The following is a 19,472-nucleotide window of genomic DNA, read 5'->3' on the forward strand; positions in this document are numbered from 1 at the left end:
AGTGGGCATCCTTGTCTGGTTCCTGATTTTAGAGGGAACGGTTTTAATTTTTCTCCGTTAAGTATAATGCTGGCTGTAGGTTTGTCATATATAGCTTTTATAATGTTGAGGAACTTTCCTTCTATTCCTAGTTTTCTTAGAGCTTTTATCATGAAATGATGTTGGATCTTATCAAAGGCTTTTTCTGCGTCTATTGAGATGATCAAGTGGTTTTTGTCTTTGCTTCTGTTAATGTGGTTTATTACGTTTATTGATTTTCGTATGTTGAACCACCCCTGCATCCCTGGGATGAAGCCTACCTGGTCGTGGTGGATAATCTTTTTGATGTGTTGCTGAATTCGGTTTGCCATTATTTTGTTGAGGATTTTTGCATCAATGTTCATTAAGGAGATTGGCCTATAGTTCTCCTTTTTGGAGGTGTCTTTGCCTGGTTTTGGGATAAGTGTAATAGTGGCTTCATAAAATGTGTTTGGCAGTTTTCCTTCCCTTTCTATTTCATGGAACAGTTTAAGGAGGGTTGGTATCAGTTCTTCTTTAAAGGTCTGATAGAATTCAGCAGAGAATCCATCAGGTCCTGGACTTTTCTTTTTGGGGAGACTCTTGATTGCTGCTTCAATTTCATTTTGTGTTATAGGTCTATTCAGGTGATTAATTTCCTCTTGGTTCAGTTTTGGATGATCATATGTATCTAGAAATCTGTCCATTTCTTTTAGATTTTCAAATTTATTTGAATATAGGTTCTCAAAGTAGTCTCTGATGATTTCCTGGATTTCCATGGTGTTTGTTGTTATCTCCCCTTTTGCATTCCTGATTCTACTAATTTGGGTTTTTTCTCTCCTCATTTTAGTCAGGTTTGCCAGGGGTCTATCGATCTTGTTTATTTTTTCAAAGAACCAACTTTTTGTTTCATTAATTCTTTGTATGGTTTTTTTGGTTTCTATTTCGTTGATTTCAGCTCTTATTTTTATTATTTCTCTCCTTCTATTTGTTTTGGGATTTGCTTGTTCTTGTTTTTCTAGGAGTTTGAGATGTATCATTAGGTCATTGATTTGGGATCTTTCAATCTTTTTAATATATGCACTCATGGCTATAAACTTTCCTCTCAAGACTGCCTTAGCTGTGTCCCATAGGTTCCGGTAGGTTGTGTTTTCATTTTCATTGACTTCTAGGAACTTTTTAATTTCCTCTTTTATTGCATCGATGATCCATTCTTCATTAAGTAATGAGTTATTTAGTTTCCAGCTGTTTGCATGTTTTTTGTCTTTACTTTTGTTGTTGAGTTCTACTTTTACTGCATTGTGGTCAGATAGTATGCACGGTATTATTTCTATTTTCTTATATTTGCTGAGGCTTGCTTTGTGCCCTAGGATATGATCTATTTTGGAGAAGGTTCCATGGGCTGCTGAGAAGAATGTATATTGTGTAGAGGTTGGATGAAATGTTCTATAGACATCTACTAGGTCCACTTGATCTATTGCATATTTTAGATCTTGGATTTCTTTATTGAGTTTTTGTTTGGATGACCTATCTATTGATGATAATGGAGTGTTAAAGTCTCCCACAACCACTGTGTTGGCGTTTATATATGCTTTTAGGTCTTTTAGGGTATGTTTGATGAAATTGGGTGCGTTGACATTGGGTGCGTACAGATTGATGATTATTATTTCCTTTTGGTCTATTTCCCCTTTTATTAGTATGGAATGTCCTTCTTTGTCTCGTTTGATCAATGTAGGTTTGAAGTCTACTTTGTCAGAGATAAGTATTGCTACTCCTGCTTGTTTTCGGGGGCCATTAGCTTGGTAAATCTTCTTCCAGCCTTTCATCCTAAGCATATGCTTATTTCTGTCGGTGAGATGAGTCTCCTGTAAGCAACAAATTGTTGGATCTTCTTTTTTAATCCATTTTGTCAAACGGTGTCTTTTGATGGGTGAATTAAGTCCATTGACATTAAGTGTTAGTACTGATAGGTATGTGGTGATTCCTGCCATTTAGTTATCTTAGTTGTTTGAAGGTTTGATTGTGTGTACCTAACTTGATGTTACTCTCTACTGTCTTGCTTTTTCTTATCCTGTGGTTTGGTGCTGCCTGCCTTTTCATGGTTAAGTTGGGTGTCACTTTCTGTGTGCAGGATCCCTTGCAGAATCTTTTGTAATGGTGGCTTTGTGGTCACATATTGTTTTAGTTTCTGCTTATCATGGAAGACTTTTATTGCTCCATCTATTTTGAATGATAGCTTTGCTGGGTAGAGTATCCTGGGGTTGAAGTTATTTTCATTCAGTGCCCGGAAGATCTCACCCCACGCTCTTCTTGCTTTTAATGTTTCTGTTGAGAAGTCTGCTGTGATTTTGATGGGTTTACCTTTGTATGTTACTTGTTTTTTCTCTCTTGCAGCCTTCAATATTCTTTCCTTAGTTTCTGAACTTGTTGTTTTAATGATGATATGTCGTGGAGTAGTTCTATTTTGATCTGGTCTGTTTGGTGTCCTGGAGGCCTCTTGCATCTGTATGGGAATATCTTTCTCTAGATTTGGGAAATTTTCCTTTATTATTTTGTTGAATATATTACGCATTCCCTTCGCTTGCACCTCTTCTCCTTCTTCGATGCCCATGATTCTCAAGTTTGGTCTTTTGATGGAGTCGGTGAGTTCTTGCATTTTCTTTTCACAGGTCTTGAGTTGTTTAATTAATAGTTCTTCGGTTTTTCCTTTAATTACCATTTCATCTTCAAGTTCTGAGATTCTGTCTTCTGTTTGTTCTATTCTGCTGGATTGGCTTTCCGTTTTGTTTTGCAGTTCTGTTTCGTTCTTTTTTCTGAGGTTTTCCATATCCTGGCTGTTTTCTTCTTTATTGTTGTCTATTTTTGTCCTGAGTTCATTTATCCATTTATTCATTGTGTTCTCTCTTTCACTTTGGTGTTTATACAGTGCTTCTATGGTTTCCTTTATTTCTTCTTTTGCTTTTTCAAATTCTCTATTTTTATTGTCTTGGAATTTCTTGAGTGTCTCCTGTACATTTTGGTTGACCCTATCCAGTATCATCTCTATAAAATTCTCATTGAGTACTTGTAGTATGTCTTCTTTTAAATTATTCTTGTAGGCTTCATTGGGTCCTTTGGCATAGTTTATCTTCATTTTGTTGGAGTCTGGCTCTGAGTTTCTGTTCTCTTCTTTCCCCTCTGGTTCCTGTACTAATTTTTTGCTGTGGGGAAACTGGTTTCCTTGTTTTTTCTGTCTTCCTGTCATTGTCCTTGGTGTTGTTACTGTCCCTGTACTGTGTGTAATTAAGTATTTTCTAGCTTGTAATAATAACAATGGTAATATTGAGAACGGAAGAGTGAGCTGAGATGGAAAGCAAGAAGTTAAAGAAAAGGGGAAAACAAATATACAGACAAGAGGGAGAAAGCAGAACAAGGTATCAGACAAGAGAGTTTCAAAGGTATAAACAGGGAGTGTTAGTGTACTAATCGACAGTAAGCTGAACAGACAATAGAGAGACAGAGAGAGGATTGAAAATCAAAGATAAAAAAAATAAAAAATAAGTATATGAAAGTAATATCTATTTATAAAAATGAATTAAAATAAAATGGAAAATAGGAAATTAAAAAAAAAAAAAAAAACCAAAAAACTTCCAAGTTTATATGCAATTTCAGTCTTAATAATTTGGATGTCCGTCTTAATCTCCAGTCCTGGAGTTGGTGCCTAAGATGTTGTTCTGTAGTTGTCTCATCAAAGGGGATGCATAAAGTAGAACAAAACTACACTCACACACACACAGAAGAAAAAATTTAAAAAAAGCCCCACCAAGTGTCCCCAGTTCAAATGCAATAGTTTCAGTAAGTTTTTCGGCTTGCAGGTGTAATTCAGTTGTTCTCTCATCAAAGGTAGGGAGAAAAAGAAAAAAAAGCGTCTGGAGGCAGTTCTGAGAGTGGTATCTGCAACTGTGGCTTGCCTGCCTGCTGCTCTCAGCCTGTAGCTGGCGGCGTTATTTATGCAGATCTCTGGGGTGAGCTTAGCACTCACCTGGTCCCACAGGCTTTGTTTGCTCAGAGTTCTCCTGTGCGGGGGAGGGGGGCCTCTGCTACAGGCTTTTCCCTTTCCAAGCACTGGGAAAGGCGACACTGCCCCGCGTTGTCAGGCCTGCGTGTTTATTTACAGTTCACGTGGGAAGTGGGTCTTCCCTCTCACAAGCGTCCCCGCTCCTGGTTGCTGGCGCGCCCCGCTCCCGCCAGAGCCTCTCCGGCCAGCCCGGCTCGTTTCTTTACAGTCCCGGGAAGGATTCCCTTCCCCCAATCTTCAGCGCTCAGGGCGCCCCACCCTCTTTCCAGCGTGTCTTAACTGTTCTTATTGCTTAGTACTCAGTTTCTCTTTTTTTCCCGGGTGGAGGTCAGTCTGTCCAGGGGGCTATGCTGCTCTGGCCCAGGCTTGTCTGTGGGGGAACCGCGGTACCGCGAAGCTCACCTGGTCCGCGTCTTCCCAAGCCGTATGGGCGCCGGCCACTGGCGGCCCCGGGGGCCTCCTCGGTTCTCCGTTTAACGTGAAGTGGAGATTCTCTGCGCCGGCTGGAGATGTGGAGGAGTCAAAGTTATGCCTTTTCTCGGTGATTATGCCTGCAAAGTGTGTCTCCAGCGTCTCTCCAAGATTTCACTATAGGAGGCTCGCTTTCTGCTTCCTACCTCTAGCCGCCATCTTGGAATCTCTGTTAATTGTCTAATTTCACTTGGGCCTTTTCAAACTGTTAAAAATTTCTCATAGTTTTCCCCAATACTGCTTTTATGGATCTCATGTTAGAAACATTTGAATAAGAAGTTTCTGAATAATTTTTTCAACAAACTTCTCAACCCCAGGTAGGAATTATACTCCTATATTGTTTAGTTATGTAGAACTATAAATGAAGCCACCAAAATACCAATTACTGCTCACATCACCTTTAATCAAAGTCTTGCAGTATTACTCTAAAATCAAGATTAAGTCTATGTAATTGAATATAAAATAGCCTATCTTAGTAAAGCATAATGAAAATATCTATAGGAATTCCAATTATTTGATACCCTGCTTCAAATTAGATCAAGAAATTACTGGCATAAATTAGAACATTAGTAAATTATTTGCATTTTTCAACATAAAATTCTAATTAAATTGAGCAATTTTTGAACATCTAAGATATTAAGCATACAAACGTAAGTGATGATTAGTCTTTGCCTCTCAGGAGCTCACAATCAAGAGATCACAGTTTCTGAACACATCAGTGCATATTTTTTAACAGTTGAGAAGACTTACAGAAGTCTAGAGTTGGAAGGAAATCTTAGAGACCATTTGGCGGAACACCCAAAATTACAGGTGGAGAAACAAAACCCATAACTTAGAGAAATTTGAGTGTGGCCACACAGTGATGTGCCACACTAGAGACTTTGGTTGTTCTCATAGATGATTCATTACACATCTTACTCCTTAAGCTTTCTTGACTCTGATTGGATTTGTGAAATATCAATAATATAGTAGATGGGAAAGCTATCTAATAATAAAATGCTCTCTGCTGCAGGAGGTGAACCCCAAATTTCAATAACTTCATACAGTAGAATTTTATTTCATAAGACCAGTACCACATGTTATTGCTTGACAAGTCATACATGTCAAAAGTCATTTGGGGACCCAAGCTTCTTCCTTACATTTCCATCCACATCTCGGGCTTCAGAATTTTCTCCTTTCAACAGAAAAAGGGAGAAAGAAAATGAAAGGAAACACATAGGAGGTATTTTTCAGGCAAGGCCCAATGTTTTCATTCAATCTGTTGGTTAGAACTGCCATATGATCATGTCTCACTGCAAGGGAGGTTGGGAAATGCAGTCTAGCTATGTGCCAGGAAGGATACAGTGCACTGAGTTTGATTGACTCTCTGTCACAAGAGGCTTTAAAATGCATAGAAATATTATGGAGGTGAGTGAGATCAGGAAGCATTTGATCTTTATAATGAAGTCAACTTTTTGTTTAAAAAGTGTTGGTTTCGGTTGTCTGACTCTCCCCAACAATATCAGTATCTTGAGACAGTGAGAGGTGTTTTATTTTTCCCACCTTTAGAGAAGAACTAGAACCAGCAACTAGAGCTTCTTCTGGCATTGGCAGAATGTTATGAAAAGAGCACTGACATTGGAGTCATGGGTCTTTGGGTTCAAATTCCTAGTTGCCACTTATCAATCTTGTGACTTTGAACAAGTTGCTTAAACTTGCAGTCTCCACTTCTTGGAAAGTGTGGACAGAAAACATCCTAGACTTGTGTTGAGAATCCACTTAAATCATATGGTAAGCATCTATTGAGCACCTTCCTTCTATGTGTCAAGTCCTCTGGGGAGAGAGTAAAGATAGGACAAAAGGCCTAGGACCTAGATCAATAAAGGAGGTGTTACAGTCATTATCACCAGCATGTTAATGTTAGGGCTTGTGCTTCCTGAGTTACCCTCCACTGCCCACTCTGAATTGGATAGGATTTCTTCTTTTTCTTTCTTTTCTTTTTTCCTTTACAGCCCTATGCAGCTAAACTATGAAGACAAATTTATCCTGAGAAATCCCCGATCAAATAAACTAGTGAATTCCTGTGAAATGGATAGGTCAAGTGGAAAATGTTTCCATGGTTCCTATTGTCTGAAGTTGGATTGATAGGGTGAGAAGGTTTATTTATATCTCTTAAGGATGTTTAATGTATAAGGGCTTAAAACAATGATTTCAGCTACAAATACTTCTTCAGTCCCAGAGAAACATCAAAGCAGAGAGCCCTCTTCAGGGCCAATGGCCTCTACATTGCTCAGCCTCCCTTATAAATCAGAAGAGAAGGGTCTTCAGAGATGACAAGTGGCTTCCAGAGGGCCATAAGGGCAGTGAGGCTGCAGTGGCTCCTCCTGCTTACTGATAAGTAAGCACAGCCTCCCAAGAAAAAGAAGATGGCTTCCTCTTGTCCTCTGTCTTCTGTCTAAGGCCCTCTCTTAGGGCCCTACCTGGGAAAACTGTCACCTCTAGCCCTCCTTGACTTCTGCTTGTCTCTCAGCTATTGTCTTACTATTTTCTGTGATTTCCAAATAGGCAGAGGACCTTGTATTTGTTTTGCTTGGTAGTCTGCCTATGTTTTACTCTCTTGCTTCTTTTTTTTCAAGATGTTTTCTTTCTTGCTATTCTCCTTTTATCTTTTATCTTAAGTGCAGAATAGGATGGAAGGAAGAGAAACTATATACACTCTTGACTCCAGTTACCTCTGTACCATCATTTTTATGCTACAAACCATTGCTGACTCCTTCATGCAACAGAGTGGGAAAGGGCACAGAACTAAGGTCAAATCCACCAAGGGTCCAGAGCGACTCTGCCTCTTCAGCTGTGACCTTGGGCATGTTGCTTTCTGTTTCTTAATACTTTTTAAGAGTATTCGTCTGTGAAATTGAGATGATTATTTATCTCAGGATTAGTGTAATGGTCAAATAAATAATGGAGTGTGCTTAGCACCTCAGCTAGAACATAGTCAAATAATGAATGGTACATACCATCATTATGGCTCACCACCACCACATCTGTAGGCTAAGTTCATCCACTCTTGCCAGGAAAACTTAAGGGAACAAATATGGCTGCCTTGTTATCTTGCCCCAAACACATTAAAGGAGAATTTGTTGCTCCCATTAGCCTGAGCAACACACTCTATTGTCCAAGAGTCACAGTAAAGGGTCCCCAATCTGACTGAGAAGTAAGTCTTTCAGTCCTGCATTCCAGGCTGAAATGTGAGGGTTATCCATTATTTTTAAATATTCCTTTGGGTGTTTGTGAAGAAGACACCCCTGAAAGCCAATGAAAAGTTTCTGGAGCCTTTGCTGTTGTCCTGCTTCCACAGTACATCTCATTTTCCTGTTCCTTATCATAGAGTTCAGGAAATACTGACCAAGGCTGGGACTGCTACCTAATCTCTGGTTTTAGGCTGGGTAGGTGGATCCATGGTTGGCTTGTTCTTCTTTCCAGTTATGCAGTGCAAAGCTTCCTTAATTGAGGCTAGGTAAGTGTCTAGGTTTCCAAGGTTAAGAATGGCAAACCCCATTCTAACACAAGTATTTTTCTAGGTGCCACAAATCAGTTGAATAAAGGTCTTTGGTCTCCACAGGCACTGACCAAGAGAACAGAGCATGAACTGGGTCTCCTGGGACAGCTTGGCTCAGTCATTGATAATTTCATCAAACACACTCCCTAATCACTCTCTTTCTCTCTGTCTCTCTCTCTCTGTGTCTCTGTGTGTGTGTGTGTGTGTGTCTCTCTCTCTCTTCCTCCCTTCCTCCCTCTCTTCCTCCCTTCCTCCCTCTCTCTCATTATCCAAGAGTCTGGTCTACTTGAAACTCTTACACCTTTTCACTGCTCTCCACCCCCAATGATCATATCACAAGGCATTGCCAGAGTTCTCCACCCCTACAGAATGCCCTTGTTTACCACTCCCGGGGACACAATGGGAAGTCTGGCAGTTATATTAGCACAAGGAATTCCCTGAATGTTTCAGCCCCACACTATTTGATCCTAAACACTCAGCTACCACTTTAATTCTGAGGACAAATTAGAAGCACACAGAAGACACGAGCTGTTCGTTCTAGGAACATGGAGGTCACTTTGGGGGAGGGCTGTCATCTTCATTGAGGTTCACCCAGAGGGTACTCAGCTTGTCCTGCATTCTGTGGGAGTGTGGCTGCTAACACTAAATCCATCAGTCATTCATACCTTTATGTGTATGAATTCCATCAGACTTTGCCTCCTGAAATCAGTCACACTGACTGGTGAGGACAATGTAAAATCAGGCATAGTCAGGAAACTCCAGAACCATGCAAGGGAATAAAACTTTCAATCAGAGTTATGAGAAATTCGCCTCACATTTTTGCCAAAAGAAGGGTTTTTCAACTTCCCTAACTTATACCCACTAGCACACAAATACCCTTTAAGTTTATAACACCAAAACCATCTCCAAACATTGCCAACATCTCCAGGGAGGCCAGAAAAAAAGTTAAAGAAAAAGGAAGGGAAAGAGAAAGAAGGGAGGAAGGAAAGAAAGAACAAGTGGAGGAGAAAGGAATGAAAAGAGGAGGGAAGAAATGAGAGAGAGAGAGAGATTAAAAACAAGCAAAGATCAGCCTAGGGGCAGCTCAATGGGGTCAATGGTAACATAGGTCTCTGTATCCATTTTTGAGCCAAGGTATATGGATCCAAATAATCCTCATATGGAGGTAATTAGTGTGAAAGGGATTTTCTTCGAGTGACTTCCTCCTCCTCCGTTTTCTCATCCTTGGGGCCAATGTAGTCCTAGAATTGGGGTAGTTGTTGATAGGGCCTTGTGGGAAACAAACTATACATTCTGCTCTGTGAAGCAAGTGTGGGTCACTTTGCAACACTTTCCACTTGCCACACCATCCTAAATAAGTATATGATAAAATCACACAAGAGAAGCATACTACAGTCAGGTTGGAGAGCACTTGGCAGCACCATTTTGGTAGTTGGGCTCTGTCCACAAAAGCCATAGATATATACCACAACAAACCAGACAATTACTAGCAGCACAATATTTTCTCTTCTTTTGGTTAATATTTGGGCAGAAAATATTTCAGGCCAGAATTTCACAAAGTTGGAAATGTTTGTATCATAAGTTGTGACTTCTTGTTTCCTAAAAATCATGCCTTCAAGTTCCTAAGTATCAATGTTCTCATCAATGTCTGTTGGTATCCAACAGACTGCTCATCTGGACATAATGTTTTTAATACATGTCTAAACATGCATTAAACAGGCCCCTGGCTCCACTGTTTTTTGAGGAGAGATTTTCTTTCCTGAATTGCTGTTTCCTGAGGAAAGGGATGAACCTCTCCCAAAGCAGTATTTGGGCTAAGGTATAACTAATCTGAATTACAGGAAGGTCCCATTGGCCAGGCCTTTGACCCATCCTGAGGAGGACCCCAGTTAGCTTGGGGACTGAGGTGGATGCATCACTTCTCTGGGCTGTAACTGTCTCACCTGGGAATGTCGAAGAGGAGTTAGGAAAGCAACTTCCCACTGCTGCCTGTCACCTTGGGCAACCCTATAAGCTTTCTGGTTGGTAAACTGGGGCTAATAACAGCATTTCCTGCCAGCCCTGGTACAGTGAGTAAAGGTGACAATCTGTACCCTGTCTGCCACAGGGCAGACCCTTTGTGAGGATTCACTCCCAATATCCTAAACACCAAACTAAATTACACTTTTGTCGGTTCTGTATTATTTGGTGGCCTTTTAACATCCATAGGGGAAGCTAAAAAGCAAACCACTTCTTCATTACCTTAGTTGGTTGGTTGTTTTTCCTTCTTCCCAAGTTTTTGGCCACTTGGAATCAGACCCCACCATAAACACTGACCTTTTCAAAAAATTATCATCACAGGCAGCCAGTGTGGGATGCAAAATCCCTCTGTGCACAGATGTCTTTTATTTAGTAATTTATTGAAAGAAAAAAGTTTTAATTAGAAAAACGGCTCTTAGTGCTTGAGGTATAGAGTGAAAATGTCAGAATTGAAACAGCATTGAGATTGAGCAATAAATCCTTGTTGTATACCAAATAACATATGCTTTCAACTAAAAGCTCATGGGACAAGAGTCAGAAGATCCATTCCAGCTCTTCCCCCAGCTGGGTGACTTTGAGCAAGAATGTGACCTCTTATTTTATGTATTTCAGACTTCTAACTATGTATTGAAGTCCATGGAATTTACTTCTTTTGCCTGTGATGATCACCTAAGTCACTGTGTGTTGGCTCTCCAAAAAGCAGTAGAGGTGTAGCATGGCTGGTCAGACTAACCTGAGTTTGGATATTGACTCTTGGCAATTTGTTTCACCTCTCTGTGCTCCACTATCCTCATAAAAATGAGGATAATATTTCTACCTAATAGAATTATTGTAAAGACTAAATGGAAAGAGCTCAGAATGGGTGCCTGACATAAAATGTTAGTTGTTTCCTTTATTATTGTATTGGACAATAGAGAGAAAGACCTACCACCACCCCTAAAAAAACATTAAAAATATTCCCTGAAGCCACACTCCTCAAATACTACTTTCTCCTCTGATTCCTGAATGGGAAAATCATCGATCTTATCTCTGTATTAAATATTATATTCAATAATAATAAATATTAAATCTCACCAAGTTTAAATTGGGTAATTACACTGTTAACCAATTCAAACTACTTTATATGGAAACTGCCATGTAAGAGCATCTCAGACATCAGTGTGTGTGTGTGTCACAGGGCAATCCTGTTACAATGCAGCTTCTGAACCACCAGTTCTGGGGCCAGAAACTCCCAAATGATGCTGATGCTGCATCTTCAGACAATACCTGAGTAACAAGAGCTTTGATATTTACAACCATTTGAGGATAGAGAGTGCATGGGGCATTAATCAGCTGGCCCTGATTAATGTCAAGCAGATTGGAGAGAGGAAGGCCTGCAGGAACTCCTTGTCTGGGCCCCTCTCCATGCCTAGGCTCACCAACTCTATTTTAAATAATTGAAAAAGCGAAGAAAAATATCTAAAAGATAGGAAAAAGACCATAGAAATCCCACCTACTTCTCTTCATTTTCCTGTACTGTAAACACATCATAGAACAGTTGGCATCAAGTACTTTGATTCACCTGCAGGACTAAATTATCTTCCACAAGACAGGTAGGTCAAAAACAATGTAGTTCTCCCCTCTAGTTTTGTTGTTGTTGTTTTGAGACAGGGTCTTGATATGTAGCCCTGGCTGACCTTGAATTTGTGTGATTTTCTTGCCTGTGCCTCCCAAGTACTGGGATTATAGGCAGGAATCACCACATTAGGCCTCTTGTTTCTATTTCTACTGTTGCGACAGGATAAGTGAGAATCAAATGATAAGCCAGACCTCCCAGGGAACATTAGATACTCTGCAGGTAATTGTGTCCTACCACTAGAGCCCATTTAATGAAATATAAATAGTTTTAATGCTTTTAATAGTATTTTGAGAGCCTGAAAACGTCCCCCAAATCCCTATTCTCAAGAAGCCTTCAGATCTAAAAGCCTTGCCTGCTGTCATAACCAAGAATAAGGCAGAGCCTCTGTTCCTGAACAAAAGGAAAAGTCAAAGTTTCTCAGCTCAAAATGTTCCCAAAATGAAGGGAGTATTTACATTGACCTTGATCCTGGTTATTCATTTTTCCAAAAAAAAAAATGGAAAATTACAGTGAAATTCTATGAAAACCCACAGGAGGGCAACTTGTAAACCTATTTGTGTGGTATTAACACCACATGTATTTTTGGCTAGTTTACTAATCCCCAAGTGTAGTTTATTGAAAGAAAATGTGTGTTTTGTTACCAAGTAGTGGAGACTCCTTTGACAATGGGATGTATAAAATTATCTGATTACCCAAGGGTCACATTTTGTCTTTTATTTGAGAAATGTGTAAATCTCAACATTTGTTCTTTATCCACAAATTATATACAATCCTGGTTTACAAAGTTAGAAAGGATTCACATGTATTTCCTGCTTTTGGAAGGGATATTTCATGTTTGGGAACTTAAGACAAGGCCGGTCTTACATGCTACCTCATGTTTTTTTCAAAAATATGGGTTCGATCTGGCAACAGGAATAAACATTATGCTCTGAACTTTTGAACAGGAGAAATATACCCCTGGCAGTAAACATCTGTTGCCTTCTATGTGCATTTGTGGCTCTTTAATATGAATGTTTCTGCAACAGCTGTATTTTTTCTAATATCCTAAATGCAATCTCTGTGGCCTTTAAAGTAATTACCTCAAAGTTAGAGTCATCCAACCTGAGCATTCTTAGATCGAATCCAGTATGAACTATGGAAAACCAAATGACCATTCCTAGGGGAGGATTCCACTATGTGCTCCAGAAAGTATTTTCTCTCTCTTTGGAGCCTCTGCTCAGTGCTCCAGCAGTCCACTGCTTCTCATGTGGTTAAATAATCATAAGACTTTGCCTGTCATGCAGACTAGTGGAGTTTCCACCATCTTTGAACACATGTTGTGTTGTTTTGTTTTGTGACTTTATTTCAGCCTATATGTTAAAATAGATCAATGTGTATCCCATTTAGAACACATTTGTTCTGAACAAATGTTTTAAAATGTTAATTGTTTTCACTTATTATTAAAAGATTATCATTGTGGTTTCTGGTTTCAGAATAATTATTTAAGGTTTCTATGTCCACGTGATTGTTTTTTCTTAGGATAGTGATTGCCTAATGGAATATACAGGAAAACCAGAGAAGTGGGAGCAGCCAGATAAGAAAAAGATTTGTTTCTTAGCAGCTCCCGAATGTCACCCACTTAATGGACTGGGAGACCCTGCCAATGAAATAAGAGAAACCCTGTGTGACAGCAAACTTAAATCCACTGTACCAGGAGCAGAAAAGTCCAGTCTCAACAGGAGGGAAAATTAACAGGCAGGTGCTAAGTAAAAGAAAGACAAAACCATACACCAATGGAAGGCAGCCTACCTAAACAAAGAGTCTAGTTTTACAAGACTTTGCTTACAAGAAGATATTTTTTAAGAATATATTCAACAAAGGCTTATCAAGAGCCTTGATAGACCCTCATTGCTAACATCTCAGGAGCGAAGCAGCAGTTTCTCTTGAGATGAGTGACCCCAATTAGAACATATGAGCACATCAGTGTCCCCGATCCATTCATTCCTTCATTCTGCACATGTACAAATACAAAATTAATGGAACTTCACTTCTTTCTACATTTTCAATGAAAATATAAGTAGAAGATTATTTTCTACAGCTTTCTTTAGAGACCTCAGCTCTAGATCATGAAATTACCATAGACACTTATCTCTTAGAAAAGGGAGGAAGTAAAGGAAGAGAAGCTTGGGGAAAATGGTATGTCGGCCAAAGGCAGATAACAAGAAAAGGCACTCAGCTGACTAGCAGCAAGATAGAGCAAACATAAGTAGGAGAAGAATTCTCTCACCACTTCCTACTTCTCACTAGACCATGGAGCAGAGGCAGGGAGCTGTGGAGAGATACCTAGTGTAATTGACTCCACTCAGGCAATGAGCTTTCATTAAAGTACCAGGCTGTGTTAGATGCTAGGACACAAAGCCAAACGAGGCAAGGTCCCAGCTCTTCACAAATCTAAATAGGTGAATTAATAATGAAAAAGCATTGCAATACATTCTAACAGAAACACAGGATCAGTTAACCCCTGCCCCCCCCCGCCCACGCTTATATCCTCTCTGGTTGAAATGACCAAAATAATACTTGGTATTATTTCTTGGTATAGCCATTGAACTTAGATAAGATAATGCATGAAAAATGCTTAGGATGCTGCATAGTAGGTGCTAAAATAAGAGTAATTTTTATTTATGGTGCCTAGTCCAGTAGCCCAGAGTACAGTAAGTACAGCTATTGTTAACACTAGTGTTATTGCTAAAGTACCTTGTATACAAACAATTAATGTGGTTTCCTTCCTTTTTTATCTTCCATACTGACAATTCTTTTAGAAGTCAGTGGCCTGGAAGACCTCCTCCACAGCTGAGACCCATGTCCCCATGTGCCTTACAATGGCCAAAATATTCCATTCCATTTTTCAGGTCTAAATTATGGAGAATACCAAAGTAGTGTCTGTTACCAATCTCAAGACCATGTGAGTCTCCACACTGGGAGACTTGGATAGCATACAGCAGGCAGATCTTAGAAACAATACACAATTGAATGTTGTTACCACAAATAATGTTTTTCAAAAGAAGAGACACTCGCCACATATTTTAATAATAACAGAAGGTTGTGTGGGTTGCACCAAAACTGAGCTAGAAGAGCTCAGAATGCTTGAGAAAAAGAGGAACATGGGAATGGATGCTACAGGCTCCTCCCCATCAATTGAGAATTTCAAATTTGAACTCTGTAATTATTGGTAGTAAAAAAGGAAGGTGACACATTGAGCACCTACTGGACTTCAGCTCAATGCTGTACCTGTGTATGTGTTGGCTCATGAGTTTTACACAACCATGCTGTGAGATATTTTCACTCCCAGTTTACTAGAGACTCTGCATCCTTCCATCACAGATCTTGAACTGATCTTAAAAATAGTAAGCAACTTTCTCTTTATTAGTGAAGTCTCCCTCCCAAATATTTTAAATTTATAAGTCTTATGATATCAACTAGGGTAGCATCCCCCAACAGAAACTTACATAAATGGAAGTAAATGACACCCTAGGCCCTGAAGATTTAGGCTACTGTTGAGATTCCAGGCCAGGCAGAGCCACCTTGTGTGGATCCAAAGACACTGGGAACCACAAGACAGCAGTCTGCCCACTGGTGACCAGCCCACCTATCCCAGATGTTAGCAGATTAACAAAAAATCAGAAGTGTTCCAAAGGCCTTGAAAGAATGCAGTGCTACCAGAGCAGCTTTCCTCTGACATCCTTGTGGAGTGTGGCCCAGACACATGCCTGGGCAGAAAGCAATGAGCTAAGACTGTGGTTTATACAGAGTGTTCATGGGATATAAATGTCAAAGTAAAAATGGTTGGTTTACTCAGCCTTGGGACAAGGAAGAACGGAAACATCTAGACATGCTTTCTGTCTGCTGTTGTCATAGATTATGCCACAGCAACCTTTACAGCTGAGCTGCCTTTAAATGGAGAACTTTGATGCTAAACAGTTGTGTCTGACTGTTTTGCATGGAGCATGTGATGGGTCAATGACTAGAAATTCCTGGATGTATAAAAGATTGCATGTGTTCTGCTCAGTCTTGGCTGTATTTAGATCTGCTTTATTATGTTCAGTTATTGCCAAGAAATATTTGAGTGCTGTCATGTTAAGACATTGTGCTTAGAGATGTGGCAACTGAGACATGGATTAGAGAGTCCAGTAATGATCATGTAGACAGATATTGTAAATATCCAGCAGAGACAGCCAAAGAGGTACAGCAGTGTGTCCCAATCAAACAAATACATGGCAAAGCCAGAATTAGAACCTTGACTAGCCATGTTCTTACCTACCATCCTATCCTGCTTCTGAAAAGCAAAGCAGCTTTCATGTTCTCCTACAGTTCTGGGAGGATATACTACTGATAGCAGACCATCTTCATTGAATGACCTGTAGTGATGAGCTTTGTTGGGTCAGACCAGTGGATTTGGGGTAAGAAAATAGAAGTATGTTCAGGAAATACTTTTCTTGTTTCAAAGTTACTGGATTGTTACAGGGCAATATATATTAATTAGGACATTGTGCTCAGCACTATAGTTACAGTAACAAAGAAAATAGGAAATTATATACACGTATGTAAATGGTTGTATTACAAGGTAGGAGTCAGCACATTGGGGAGGAAGGTACATGAAAAGTGTTATGGAAGGTGAGAGTGTGAACAGATTGTTTAAGAAAGCTTGAACAGCAAGGCAGAGAGGCATACACTGTAATGCCACCACTTGGAGGCAGAGGCAGGAGGTCACAAGTTTGAACAAAACCTGAGCTACATAGTGAGACCCTGTCTCAAAAATAAAAAAAAAAAAAGAAAAAGCAAAAACAAAGAACACTTGGAATGAGCTAGACCTCAAAGGTTGAGTAAGGACCAAACCTGTATCTCCATTATTGTTATTTGATCCACCACCTGCTCAAACCAGGTATCATGATGGTCAGGCCAACCTTAAAGCAACCTTCATACAGTGTTTCTCCCACCTGTCTTTCACACCAGCTAAGAGTCCACTTTGAGAGACCCAGTCTCACTTTCCAGTCATTCTTCCTAAAAAAAAAAAAAAAGTTCTAATGGGAGTGACTCATCTCAGGTTCTCAGTCAGTCACTGACTTGGTGGTATAAAGTCATTCACCAAGCTCCTTTCCCTTAAGGATACTCTGTTAAAAAAAAAAAAAAAAAAAAACCAAAAACATGTCTACAGGAGTAGACTTGAGTTTTCAGGATGAGGCAAGGGAAAGAGAGAATTCAGATGTACAAATGAAGAGCTTCTTCTTGAATGCTTATAATATGCTTATGAGAAGAAGGCTCCAAAACCTCTTCATGTATTTACCTAGTCAAATTATTAAAACAATAGTTCATTCCCTTTCACAGAAAACTCACATCTCCAAACTTCAAATAGCAACCCCCCCCTTTTTTTTTTTTTGCTTCTGTAATGAACAACTCTTTTGGGGCTACCAAGAAAGACAAAAGAACCAATTCTTCAAAAAGCCTCCAGATTAGGAGGCCTAAGTTTGTAATTCATGGCAAATAGAAGCAACTTAACTATAGTTCAGGTTTTAGAGTCAGACCTGGTTTGAGCTCAGACCCATTGTCTATATCCATGTCACTTTCCAAACTTGATCCCCACTTACGTAAAATGAGAGCAATGATACTATCCACATCCCCCTTCCCATATAAGTTTGTCAAGTACCTACTATGTAAAAAGTTCTTTTCCAGGTACTAGACATACAGTAATGACCATGACAATGCTGGTCCTGAATAGCATTGTGCTTGCCTTTCTAGTGAAGACAGATAAGGAAGTTCTACTTGGTGATAAGTATTATGGAGAGCATAGTAGTCAGAGGACCTATAGAAAATGGTTGGGGAACTGGTCTGGAAAGGTGTCTCTGAACTGTCACTGCCAAGGAGCCAGACATACAAGGATTGGAAAGGGACACTCAGGCATAAGGTAGGGCTTGGGTGAAGACTCTGGTAACAATAGGTTTCCCCCGGTTCAGGTCCTTGTGGCTGGAAAGTAGAGGTTGGAACAGGGACTCAGCCTGAGAGGAGCTCAATGGGAGGAGCAGGGGTAGGTCTAGGGGCCTGAGGGCCATTGTAAGGCCTGAGGACCATATTCCAGGATTGATGGGAAAGCATAAGATTTTAAGCAGCAGAAAAACACACTCTATATTTTAAAGACTCACTCTGGCTGCTCTGTAGACAATGGGTTACAGGAGGCAGGGAGGGAGAGTTTATGAATGTAAGTAATGGGAACAGTAAATGAAGCAATGTGTATAGTTTCTAAAGAACTTTCAAGCCTAATCAAGCAGTAGTTACTAATAGCTCAATTACTATTCATCACATAAAGCCAATAATGAGAACAAATCTGTTAACAACCCAAAAGGTAGAAGAGCAGATGAAGCCCTGTGTAAGTGCTAGGTTGTCAACCAAGCAGCACATCCCTGTGCACTCTCCTGGGATGTTTGTGAAGATGAAGAAATGTCTACTTCAGCACCTGGCCCATAGTAAGTGCTCAGTCACATTTTAGTCTCCTGTAATATATGAGACTAAAATAAAAACCAGTTGACATGTACATAGTCTGAAAATTCAACAAGGCCAAACCTTATGAGTTGAAGTAAAAAAATAAAATGGAAATTACAGACCTCATACCTAATAGTCTAATGCTATACACTGATAATTCCTCATACTCCTTGAATTTGCAAACCATATTATATACACATCCTACACATGCAGAATATGGTTTGGGAATTCAAAATCTAATATTGATAGCCCTTTTTTTCTTTTTTTTCTGAAGCAGGGTCTTGCTATGTACCCTAGACTGGCCTCAAACTCATGATCCTCCTGCCTTAGTCTGCAAATGCAGGGATTACAAGCATATGCCACTACATCCAGCTTGGTGGCCTTTTAATGCAAGCTAAATACTTTTATAATTAGTGCAAGGAAATCCCAGCCTACTCAGTTGACCCTTTCTGACCAGTTTGTCATAATCCTATTTCCTTTGCTTAGCTCTTTTGTAAGGTACCAGCTCACTTTTTTATCCTGAAATACTTAAGTATTTTAGTAGAATTTCCTTCTTCAATAGACAGATTTCTTTTCTATTATCTTTAGTGATCTTTACAGAGATGGAACATAGTCAGGTTAATGAGGTTTCGGTTTATTTTTCTCTTGCAAAAAACCCTTTCAATTTGCAGTTTAAAGCCACAAGAGTGATCACCATCAAATAAATGCAAGCTCAATCATTTGTGTCTATACCCCCTTGAGACACATAGGTCAGTGTGTATCTAGTTACTTTAGCATCAGTTCACATGGTCTAGCTAGTTATTTTCTGTTATTTTACTTATTTATTGATTTCCAGCATACATAGCTGACTAATGAAACAGGTTGTCTTGGTGGGTGGAATGTGAAGTGTTAAAAGCCAGAAGTTAGCTAAGATCTATTAAAGAGCAAAGGTTCCATATTTCATGTGACTAACAAGATATGTTTATTTCTAGAATCTACCCTTCAAACACATTTATTTTGACCATTCTGTGCAATGCATCCTACATAAGGTTCAGGATAGTCTTTTTGAATAAAATACTTATTTGGCATCCACATCTGCAATCTAGAAGTTAACATTCAATTGCCCTCCGTCTTTTAATGCTTCACTCAGTAGACCCCAGAAAAAATTTAATGATAATAACAAATTTACTGAGGCTACATAAAACATTAGAATCTGAAGAAACTGCACAATTGCCCAAAACCTGTCAATAATTTTTTTCTTACATTAAATTTATCTTAACCCC

General features: G+C 39.5%; 1 protein-coding gene across 15 annotated transcripts in view; it reads left to right on the plus strand.

Annotated features, from left to right (window-relative positions):
• The window catches only part of Thrb (thyroid hormone receptor beta), a 407,107-nt gene that overhangs the window by 288,756 nt on the left and 98,879 nt on the right, over positions 1–19,472 (plus strand). The window contains exon 1 of one of the 15 annotated variants that reach the window (XM_074043810.1): positions 6,252–6,653. The exons of the other annotated variants lie outside the window; for them this stretch is intronic. The gene's annotated coding sequence lies outside the window, so the exon portion shown is untranslated. Of the gene's footprint in view, positions 1–6,251; positions 6,654–19,472 lie in introns of those variants that run through there. 15 annotated transcript variants of the gene reach the window in all.

Source organism: Castor canadensis, chromosome 10, assembly GCF_047511655.1.
Source record: "Castor canadensis chromosome 10, mCasCan1.hap1v2, whole genome shotgun sequence".
Classification (NCBI taxonomy): Eukaryota; Metazoa; Chordata; class Mammalia; order Rodentia; family Castoridae; genus Castor; species Castor canadensis.